Source organism: Bubalus kerabau, unplaced genomic scaffold, assembly GCF_029407905.1.
Source record: "Bubalus kerabau isolate K-KA32 ecotype Philippines breed swamp buffalo unplaced genomic scaffold, PCC_UOA_SB_1v2 scaffold_40, whole genome shotgun sequence".
NCBI lineage: Eukaryota > Metazoa > Chordata > Mammalia > Artiodactyla > Bovidae > Bubalus > Bubalus kerabau.
The window spans coordinates 786,828-798,092 of NW_026577894.1; the positions used below are offsets into that span (position 1 = coordinate 786,828).

Here is an 11,265-nt window from a genome sequence, read left to right on the forward strand (position 1 = left end):
CCCAGGCAAAAACACTGGAGTGGGTAGCCATTTCCTTCTCCAGAGGATCTTCCTGGCCCAAGGATTGAACATGTGTCTCCTGCATTAGCAGGTGGATTCTTTAACTGTCTTTTACCTTGTAACATATTATTACCTTTTATACCTTGAGGCCAAGTATTTTGAGAGCGAAGTCTCCCCCAGGTTTAGCCTTCAATACAGGCAGGATCACTCTCCCTCCAGATTTTTCAGTGTGTTTTTACTCTGTAAAAAGTTTCCTTTTCTTTTTTTTTAAACAAAGGGGATTATTAGTGAAAAGTGAAATCAAGGAAAACGCATTGAGAGGAAAATAAAGAAGGAACCACTGAAGGCAAGCTGTTGTTGGAGGCTTGGCTTTTACACATTCTGACTGATTTTCCCATTAGCAGGAGAGACTCAGCAACAGAGGGAGTGATGAGAAGACAGTCACTGGCGTCAGAGATGAATGACCTTCAGATCATTAAGCTCCCTTCCCAGAACCTTTTATTGCACCAAACTCTTCTTATGGAATTTTTCATCTCCATGTTTCTAAGTGTGTAGATAAGCGGGTTGAGCATGGGGACAATAATTGTGTAGAAGAGCATAAACACTTTATCCTCTGGTAATGTTGTGGCAGGTCTAATGTAAACAAAGATGACAGGTGTGAAAAAGAGGATCACGGACTGTGATGTGGGAACTACAGGTGGAAAGTGCTTTATGGTGGCTTTCTGCAGAATATGTGCACACATTATACAGAATCAAAATGTAGGAGGCCATCAAAACCACAAAGAGCACCAGTCCCATCAAGCCAGAATTGGCAATGACAAAAAAGCCAATTTTGTGTGTATCAGTGCAGGCTAGTTTCAACAAAAGATATGCATCACAGAAATAGTGGTCTATTTCACTGGGGCCACAGAAAGGTAAAACAATCGCAAGAAGAAAGAGACCAAGAGAATGAAGACGTCCCCCTGCACACGACGCTATGAGAATTGAGTGACGTTTTTGCCTGTTCATGGTGATGGCGTCGTGGAGAGGTTTGCTGATGACCACATAGCAGTCACAGGCCATCCCTGTGAGGGTGAAGACCTCATTCCCCCCTCCCCAAAGAAGTAGGTGGTGAAAAGCTGTGTCATGCAGTTTTTATAGGAAATGGCCTTTTTTCCATCAGTAAGTCAGTCATGAGTTTGGGTGTCACAGTGGAGGTGTAGAAGAGATCTGAGAGTGCAAGGCAGTTAAGGAAGAAGTACATGGGCTGGGTGATTAGCTGACTGCATGTAATAGAAGTCACAATGATCAAATTCCCCAACCAAATAGCCAGGTAACAGAATAAGAAAAATAAAGAGCAGAGGATCTGGACTTTCTTGTCCATAGAAAGTTCTAAGAGGATAAATTCAGTAACATTATTTCTATCTTCCATGATCTGATGTTCAAGAAAGTTATCTGAAATGACAAAACCAATGAAACGAATCATTGATGAGAAAATGGAAACCTAATATCTACTTTAAATGGCACCAATGTGCCGGTGCTAGACGGCAAAGTCGATCAGGTCCCGAGAATGTGCACGGCGGGGCTGAGAAAAGAAACGAAAGCAAGAGAAATCTCCAACAAAGATGGGGTCGAGAGGTTCAGACACGTCTCCACGAAGGGACGCAGTCTGACACCAACTTTATTCAGCATCTCACATTTATACAGAAGAGCGTGAGAAAGACAAGACAGTTAACATTTTCTTTGTTTGACCTACACATCTTACAAACAGTCACAAGAAATCTTGAGAGCATGGGAATGGCACCCTGTTATTATTTCTTACACCAGATAATATTTCTCTGTGCGTGAGAAGTTTGCACAGAACTCCAGGTGCCTGCAGTAAATAAGCGCCTAATCTCTGGGGTGGCGGGACAGAGAGCTATGTTTGCAAGCAAACCCTCAAGGACTGAGGCAGCTCCCAGAGCTGTGTCCTTCGGACAAAGGACCCCGTTCTGACGGGCAGCTCCCCACACCAATGCCTTTTAAAGATAAGTTATTTTGAGACCCACTGAAATCATTTTCATTTAATACGAGTCTTTTGAATATCTAGTACTAATATTCCTCAAAGAGCTAAGAATACAGTGATAAATTAGACAAAGTTCCAGTTTTTATATAATTTAAATTATTTTGTGAGGAAGCCAGGAATTATATTTATCAAGAATTTTTAAAAAAGAGATAATCTTAATAGTGTTAAGTAGGGCGACATATAATGTGCCAATTTAGGATGTAAAATAGAGGCAACTATAGAATTTGCTTGATTAAGTGGTTTCTAATGAAGTCACAAAATTGGTGTAGGGTGTGTGGGTGGGCTTTGCAGTGCTGGCACAGAGTCAATGTTAAATAAATATCAATTAAATAAAAATCTGGAAAGTGAACAATGTGCTATAATTTTGAAGGAATAATACAATACATAATCATCCTTTAGTCAGGTAATTCATGATAAAACTGAAGAACAAATCATTTTTATGAGTGGACTCATGATCCTTTTTGACTTTTAAGTTAGTTAAGTTGCTCAGTAGTATCTGACTCTTCGCGACCCAGTGGACTGTAGCCCACCAGGCTCCTCCATCCATGGGATTCTCCAGGCAAGAATACTGGAGTGGGTTGCCATTTCCTTCTCCAGGGGATCTTTCTGACTCAGGGATCAAACCCAGGTCTTCTGCATTGCAGGCAGATGCTTTAACCTCTGAGCCACCAGGGAAGCCCTTTTGACTTTTAAGAGGAAATAATTCCTTCATGTGAAATACTCCATGAAACTTTCATATTTCTTAAACAATATTTGTAGCATCTCTAGGTTAATATATTGACAACTATGCTTTTCCTGTTTGTCTACATTTCTCTTGCAAGATTATTTCCTCTTTCAAAATCAATTAACATTCAGAAGTTATTTGAGTTACATCTTATCAGACTGTAATTATACTTGCCTAGTTTGGAAATCATATACTGAGAAATGGGCTCCTCTAATCCCAAAATAGTTCCCCCCAAACAAAATGCAATAAACAAGATGTAGCACTCCTTCCGTTAATTTCTTAGAGAATTCACCCACACAATCTGCATGTGGAGTGGAGTTCCCTTTGGTCCACATCTTCTCTAGCATTCGTTATTGACAGACTTTGCAATGAGGACTATTCGAACTCGTGGAAGTGGTCCCTCCTTGTAACTTGGAGTTGAGTCGCTCCAAACATTAGTGTTATGGAGCAAGATGACATTTTGGAAATGCAGAGAAATTCTATCATCTCCCTGCCCCAACTGCTCTTGTATTTTCCCATCATATTGAATATATGATCACATCCCTTCATGCTTGTTCCCCACGTTAGTCTCTGATGTCTTTTAACTGGAATGCCCTCTGTACTCTTTAGCTTCCATCCCATAGGGCATTTTTCACTTCTTGAATGTTCTAAATTTCCCTGGTCGCACAGCCTTCCAAGATGCTATTTTCCCTGCCTGAAATTCTTCCTGCATCTCAACCCTGGTTTACGTAGGTTCAACCTATGGACCTCAACTCAATTGTTACTCTGAAAAGCCTTCCCTGACACCCAGGTTTTGGTGAGACAAGAGGCCCCTCGATAAGTTCTCAAAGGATCTGCCTGTGATGTATCATTAGATTCGTCTCAGTGAAAGCAGGAACTCTGTGTCTTCTTCTCTCCGCCTTCTAGTTCCAGAAACTTATTACATGCCTCCCAGCTCATCGTAGGTGCTCAGGATTTACTTAGTGTGTGCAAGACAGAAAAGTTCTTGGAAGCCTCAAGGTGTCACTTGGCTCGGCACTTTTGATCTCTTTGTATGTTTGGTGATTCAATTCTTTCCTTTCCTGGGTTCACGTGTACACTATAATCAAGGCACAATCTAAGGCACTAAGACATATCCATAAATATAGGTTCTTGCTTTCAAGGAACTCGTACAGCAGATTTCTACAATTTAGGGCTTCTCAAAAGCTCTACAAGAACGTGAACGTTGAGTATGATCCATTTTCACTTCAAAGAAAGATATTTTGATTTCCATAGCAAAGGTGGAGACCTTCCAACGTGTAGTCCAATACTTATACCTTGACCATGTCAGGCAAGTCTTGTGGTTCCTGCTGGAGGTGTGTGGCTCTTGCAGAAATGTGAAGATCTTCCATCGTCCTCAGACTTTGGTGTCATTTGCAATCATAAAGAAAGCTTCCAGATATAGGTTCCAGACCACCACCACACACAGTCAGTAGCCAAAGGAGTGGATTCCAGGAATATGCGTTGTTAACCAGCATCACCGTTGATATTGCTGCTGCACACTCAATGCACTAGCCAGGGCCTGGATTGTCCACTGGGTCTCATGTGGAATGGAAAGAAGGGCTTCCCCCCCCCCCCCAAACATCCACCCCACTCTTGACAGCCTTGTGACTAGAAACAGGCCCCGAAACAAGAATCAGACAAACCAGATAAGCCCAGATGGTAGTTCATGAGATGAAGGAACTAAGCAGCTGGTTGGGATGGCGCCAAGGGGAAAGGTTGCTCTTTTTGTCTCCTGCTCTACTCCTTTCTTCCTGGATGCCTTAGGGGTTCATCATGGAGATTTGAAATAAAGTTCACCAAAGTCATATGTGTTGAATCAAGATTTTGCATTTCACCATCTCTCAAAAACGAAGAGTGCTTAACCTGCACAGGTTTCTTTCAAAAAAGTCAATTGCTTTTCAGTTCTGGGGTTTCTCTCTTGCCTTGTTCAAGTAGCCTTAAGAGTAAAAATCAACGAAAACTAAAGAAAGATTCCAAGATACCAACAAAGGACACCTTCTGTTTCTTCAATCATCTTTCCACTTAGTAGCACACGAGCTCTTTTCTTTGTATTTTGCCTAGGGAATTCGCAATGTGCTGGTTCAGATGGCAAGGCATCCGCCCGCAGGAGACTCGGGTTTGACCCCTGGGTCGGGAAGATCCCCTGGAGAAGGTAATGGCAACCCACTCCAGTATTCTCGCCTGGGAAATGCCACGGACAGAGGAGCCTGATGGGCCGCACTCCATGGGTCCTATAAGAGTTGGGCTCAACCCAGCAACTACGAACAGAAGTATTTCCAAAGACCACACTCGTGTGTGTGTGTGTGTGTGTGTGTGTGTGTGTGTGTGTGTGTCTGTCTGTGTGCCTGCCTGTGGTTCGTCTGCTCTCTCAGGAAGGTCGGGTGCTTGGCGGGCGGCGTGGGGACAAGGGGGGCGCCTCGGTAGGGCAAAGGGGCGGGGCTGAGGCGCTCCGGTCGACCGCGCCTCCGTGGCTCCCGGTGGGTTTGGGCAGCGGGCAGGTGCCGGGCAAGTTGGGCGCTCAAGATTCGCTGCGCCTAGGCCCGCAGGAGGTTCAGAGGCCCCCGGGCCGCGGGGATCGGGAGGCGGCGGGCCCCGAAGACCGACACTTCCGGGGTCGCGGGGCCCTGAGCAGCGAAGGGGATGGGGGGGGAGGCCCCGCTCAGCCAGCGCGGCCGGGTCTGGAGTGGCCGGGGGTGGGAGGGCGCCGAGACCTCCGCACCCCTCAGCCCACCCCCCAGGCCCCGCGCGCACGCACGCACGCCCTCCCGGTCACTGGGGGGTCCTGGAAGCCCATCGGGCCCCTGGGCCCGGCCAGGCGGTTGCTGGTCTGGTGTTGGCGGTGTTCGGGGGCCGGGCCGGCGTCAGCAGGCTGGAGTGCGGTCGCGGGTCGTGCGGCTCAAGTACAGCACGGCCCCCCGAGGAGAGGGGCGGCCCGTTGGCCCGACCTGCAGGTCAGAGCGAAAGGGAGGTGAAGCGCAAGGCTCTTAGGGCGCCCCGCGGCGGCCGCGTCCTTCTCCGGCCCTATCGGCCTGAAGGCGCCCGATCTCGTCTGATCTCGGAAGCTCAGCAGGGACGGGCCTGTTTAGTATCTTGGATGGGAGACCACCTGGGAATTCCGGGTGCTGGAGGCTTTTTTGCCTACCAGAAGAGGTCCTTTAGCCCCCGCCCCGCGTCCCAATTCTTGGACCCACACCCCCCTCGCCCCCCCCCCCGCCACCCCCGCAGCCCCAGCCCCTCCCGGGGCGGGGGGAGTGAGTGGGTGGCCGGGGCCCCGACTCCCGCTGCAGACCTGGGTTGCCTCCCCGCGGCCCGCGAGCCCCTCCGCCTTCGCATTCGGCTTTCAGGAAACCAGACGACCGGCCGTCCCGTCTCCCTCTGGGGCTCCTTTGGCTTGCCTCAGGCAATCCCGGGGCTTGCACCGACTCCAGCCAGAGCCCCAGCCCCCGCCCCACCCCCAGCCTCGCAGGCGATCGCGCATGCGCATGCGAGCGCGCGCACAGATCGAGGTGCCCAAACGGGGCATCTGGCTTGTTGGCTTGTACTGGGGGTGGATCTATGCCTGGGAGTGGGACTGCTGAACCATAGGCTACTTCTACTTTTAGTTCCTTCGCGAACCTCCATACTCTTTTCCATCCCGGCTGTACCAACTCCCATTCCTACTCAGCGTGGAGGAGAGTTCCCTTTGCTCCACAGCTTCTCCAGCATCTGCTATGGACAGACATTGCAATGAGGCCCAATCGGACTCGGGCGAAGTGGTCCCTCCTTGGCGTTTGGAGTTGAGTCTCTCCAATCATTAGTGACGTGGAGCAAGATGACCGTTTGGAAATGCAGATGCAATTCTGTCACCATCCTGCTCCAACGGCTCTTGTATTTTCCCATCATATTGAAGATACGACCAATTCCCTTCATGCCTGCTCCTCACGTTCTTCTCGGATGTCTTTTCCCTGGAATGCCCTCTGCACTCTTTGGCTTCCATCCCATAGGGCATTTTCATTTCTTGAACGTCCTAAGGTTCCCTGGTCACGTAGACTTCCAGGATGCTGTTTTCCCTGCCTGAAATTCTTCCTGCATCTCAACCCTGGTTTACGTAGGTTCAACCTATGGACCTCAACGCAATGGTTACTCTGAAAAGCCTTCCCTGACACCCAGGTTTTGGTGAGGGTAGAGGCCCCTCGACAAGTTCTCAAAGGATCTGCCTGTGATGTATCATTAGATTCGTCTCAGTGAAAGCAGGAACTCTGTGTCTGCTTCTCTCCGCCTTCTAGTTCCAGAAACTTATTACATGCCTCCCAGCTCATCGTAGGTGCTCAGGATTTACTTAGTGTGTGAAAGACAGAAAAGTTCTTGGACGCCTCAAGGTGTCACTTGGCTCGGCACTTTTGATCTCTTTGTATATTTGGCGATTCCATTCTTTCCTTTCCTGGGTTCATGTGTACGCTATATTCAAGGCACAATCTAAGGCATTAAGACATATCCATCAGTATGGGTTCTTGCTTTCAAGGAACTCGTACAGCAGATTTCTACAGTTTAGGGCTTTTCAAATGCTCTAGAAGAATGTGAACGTTCAGTGTGATCCATTTTCATTTCCAAGAAAGATCGTTTGACTTCCATAGCAAAGGTGGAGACCTTCCGACGTGTAGTCCAATACTTAGACCTTGACCATGTCAGGCAAGTCTTGTGGTTCCTTCTGGAGGTGTGTGGCTCTTGCAGAAACGTGAAGATCTTCCATCGTCCTCGGACTTTGGTGTCATTTGCAATCATCAAGAAAGCTTCCAGGTATAGGTTCCAGACCACCACCGCACACACTCAGTAGCCAACGGAGTGGATTCCAGGAAAATGCGTTATTAACCAGCATCACCGTTGATATTGTTGCTGCACGCTCTATGCAGTGGCCAGGGCCTGGATTGTCCACTGGGTCTCATGTGGAATGGAAAGAAGGGCTCCCCCCTCACCCCACCCCACCCCCCACTGTTGAGAGCCTTGTGACTAGAAACGGGCCCCGAAACAAGAATCAGACAAACCAGATAAGCCCAGATGGTAGTCCATGAGATGAAGGAACTAAGCAGCTGGTTGGGATGGCGCCAAGGGGAAAGGTTGCTCTTTTTGTCTCCCGCTCTACTCCTTTCTTCCTGGACGCCTTAGGGGTTCATCATGGAGATTTGAAATAAAGTTCACCAAAGTCATATGTGTTGAATCAAGATTTTGCGTTTCACCATCTCTCAAAAACGAAGAGTGCTTAACCTGCACAGGTTTCTTTCAAAAAAGTCAATTGCTTTTCAGTTCTGGGGTTTCTCTCTTGCCTTGTTCAAGTAGCCTTAAGAGTAAAAATCAACGAAAACTAAAGAAAGATTCCAAGATACCAACAAAGGACACCTTCTGTTTCTTCAATCATCTTTCCACTTAGTAGCACACGAGCTCTTTTCTTTGTATTTTGCCTAGGGAATTCGCAGTGTGCTGGTTCAGATGGCAAGGCATCCGCCCGCAGGAGACTCGGGTTTGATCCCTGGGTCGGGAAGATCCCCTGGAGAAGGAAATGGCAACCCACTCCAGTATTCTCGCCTGGGAAATGCCACGGACAGAGGAGCCTGATGGGCCGCACTCCATGGGTCCTATAAGAGTTGGGCTCAACCCAGCAACTACGAACAGAAGTATTTCCAAAGACCACACTCGTGTGTGTGTGTGTGTGTGTGTGTGTGTCTGTCTGTCTGTCTGTGTGCCTGCCTGTGGTTCGTCTGCTCTCTCAGGAAGGTCGGGTGCTTGGCGGGCGGCGTGGGGACAAGGGGGGCGCCTCGGTAGGGCAAAGGGGCGGGGCTGAGGCGCTCCGGTCGACCGCGCCTCCGTGGCTCCCGGTGGGTTTGGGCAGCGGGCAGGTGCCGGGCAAGTTGGGCGCTCAAGATTCGCTGCGCCTAGGCCCGCAGGAGGTTCAGAGGCCCCCGGGCCGCGGGGGTCGGGAGGCGGCGGGCCCCGAAGACCGACACCTCCGGGGTCGCGCGGCCCTGAGCAGCGAAGGGGATGGGGGGGGAGGCCCCGCTCAGCCAGCGCGGCCGGGTCTGGAGTGGCCGGGGGTGGGAGGGCGCCGAGACCTCCGCACCCCTCAGCCCACCCCCGCCCCCAGGCCCCGCGCGCACGCACGCACGCCCTCCCGGTCACTGGGGGGTCCTGGAAGCCCATCGGGCCCCCGGGCCCGGCCAGGCGGTTGCTGGTCTGGTGTTGGCGGTGTTCGGGGGCCGGGCCGGCGTCAGCAGGCTGGAGTGCGGTCGCGGGTCGTGCGGCTCAAGTACAGCACGGCCCCCGAGGAGAGGTGCGGCCCGTTGGCCCGACCTGCAGGTCAGAGCGAAAGGGAGGCGAAGCGCAAGGCTCTTAGGGGGCCCCGCGGCGGCCGCGTCTGTCTCAGGCCTTATCGGCCTGAAGGCACCCGATCTTGTCTGATCTCGGAAGCTCAGCAGGGTCGGGCCTGTTTAGTATCTTGGATGGGAGACCACCTGGGAATTCCGGGTGCTCCAGGCTTTTTTGCCTACCAGAAGAGGTCCTTTAGCCCCCGCCCCGCGTCCCAATTCTTGGACCCACACCCCCCCCCGCCCCCCCCACCACCGCAGCCCCAGCCCCTCCCGGGGCGGGGGGAGTGAGTGGGTGGCCGGGGCCCCGACTCCCGCTGCAGACCTGGGTTGCCTCCCCGCGGCCCTCGAGCCCCTCCGCATTCGCATTCGGCTTTCAGGAAACCAGACGACCGGCCGTCCAGTCTCCATCTGCGGCTCCTTCGGCTTGCCTCAGGCAATCCCGGGGCATGCACCGACTCCGGCCATAGCCCCAGCCCCCACCCCACCCCCAGCCTCGCAGGCGATCGCGCATGCGCATGCGAGCGCGCGCACAGATCGAGGTGCCCAAACGGGGCATCTGGCTTGTTGGCTTGTACTGGGGGTGGATCTATGCCTGGGAGTGGGACTGCTGAACCATAGGCTACTTCTACTTTTAGTTCCTTCGCGAACCTCCATACTCTTTTCCATCCCGGCTGTACCAACTCCAATTCCTACTCAGCGTGGAGGAGAGTTCCCTTTGCTCCACAGCTTCTCCAGCATCTGCTATGGACAGACATTGCAATGAGGCCCAATCGGACTCGGGCGAAGTGGTCCCTCCTTGGCGTTTGGAGTTGAGTCTCTCCAATCATTAGTGATGTGGAGCAAGATGACCGTTTGGAAATGCAGATGCAATTCTGTCACCATCCTGCTCCAACGGCTCTTGTATTTTCCCATCATATTGAAGATACGACCAATTCCCTTCATGCCTGCTCCTCACGTTCTTCTCGGTTGTCTTTTCCCTGGAGATTATTTAGTATAGCTGATCTGGAACCCGTGTTTTTTAATTCTCAGCATTACTGTTCTTTGCTCGCTTTTACTTATATTTGTTTTTTAAATGGTTAAATATTTCACTGTATAGGGTAAAAAAAAAAAAAACAAAACAAAAACTCTCTCTTCCAACAGACTTCCCTCCCACTCTTCCATGTTGTCCAACTTTTTAGAGGAAACCACTATTGATAGTTGGGCTTCTCTGGTGGCTCAACCGGTAAAGAACCCACCTGCCGATTCCGGAGACATAAAGAGATGTGGGTTTAATCCCTGGGATGGGAAGATTCCCTGGAGGAGGGCATGGCGACCCACTCTTATATTCTTGCCTGGAAAATTCCACGGACAGAGGAGCCTGGAGGCCTACAGTCTGTGGAGTTGCAAAGAGTCAGACAAGACTGAACACTTGTGCACTCACTATTATCAGTTTGCTGTATACATATGCAAATTCCATGTGTGTGTCTAAGTACTGATACATTCATTCACATACATATGGGTATATACACGGTCCAAGATTTTTTTAATTTGTATTATATTTAATTTTTATTGAATTATAATTGACATACAATATAATGTTAGTTTCAGGTGTACAACATAGTGATTTGACAGTTTTTTAATTTTAATTATTTTTTTATTGAAGGATTTTGCTTGACAGAATTTTGTTGTTTTCTATCAAACCTCAACATGAATCAGCCATAGGTATGCATATATCCCCTCCCTTTGGAACCTCCCTCCCCTCTCTCTCGGAGAAGGCGATGGCACCCCACTCCAGTACTCTTGCCTGGAGAATCCCATGGACGGAGGAGCCTGGTAGGCTGCAGTCCATGGGGTCACGAAGAGTCGAACACGACTGAGCGACTTCACTTTCACTTTTCACTTGCATGCATTGGAGAAGGAAATGGCAACCCACTCCAGTGTTCTTGCCTGGAGAATCCCAGGGACCGGGGAGCCTGTTGGGCTGCCGTCTATGGGGTCGCACAGAGTCGGACACGACTGAAGTGACTTGGCAGCCCCTCTCTCTCCCCACCCCACCCCTCTAGGTTGATACAGTGCCCCTGTGTGAGTTTCCTGAGCCATGCAGCAAATTCCCATTGCCTATCTATTTTACATATGGCAGGCTAAGATTTTTGAAAATA

At 50.1% G+C, this 11,265-nt stretch overlaps 2 pseudogenes; both read left to right on the forward strand.

The window, feature by feature from the left end:
- The first annotated feature begins 5,800 nt into the window (after window positions 1–5,800).
- LOC129640826 (uncharacterized) lies at window positions 5,801–5,920 on the forward strand (annotated as a pseudogene).
- A 3,256-nt stretch (window positions 5,921–9,176) lies between these two features.
- Window positions 9,177–9,296, forward strand: LOC129640837 (uncharacterized; annotated as a pseudogene).
- The last annotated feature ends 1,969 nt before the right edge of the window (window positions 9,297–11,265 follow it).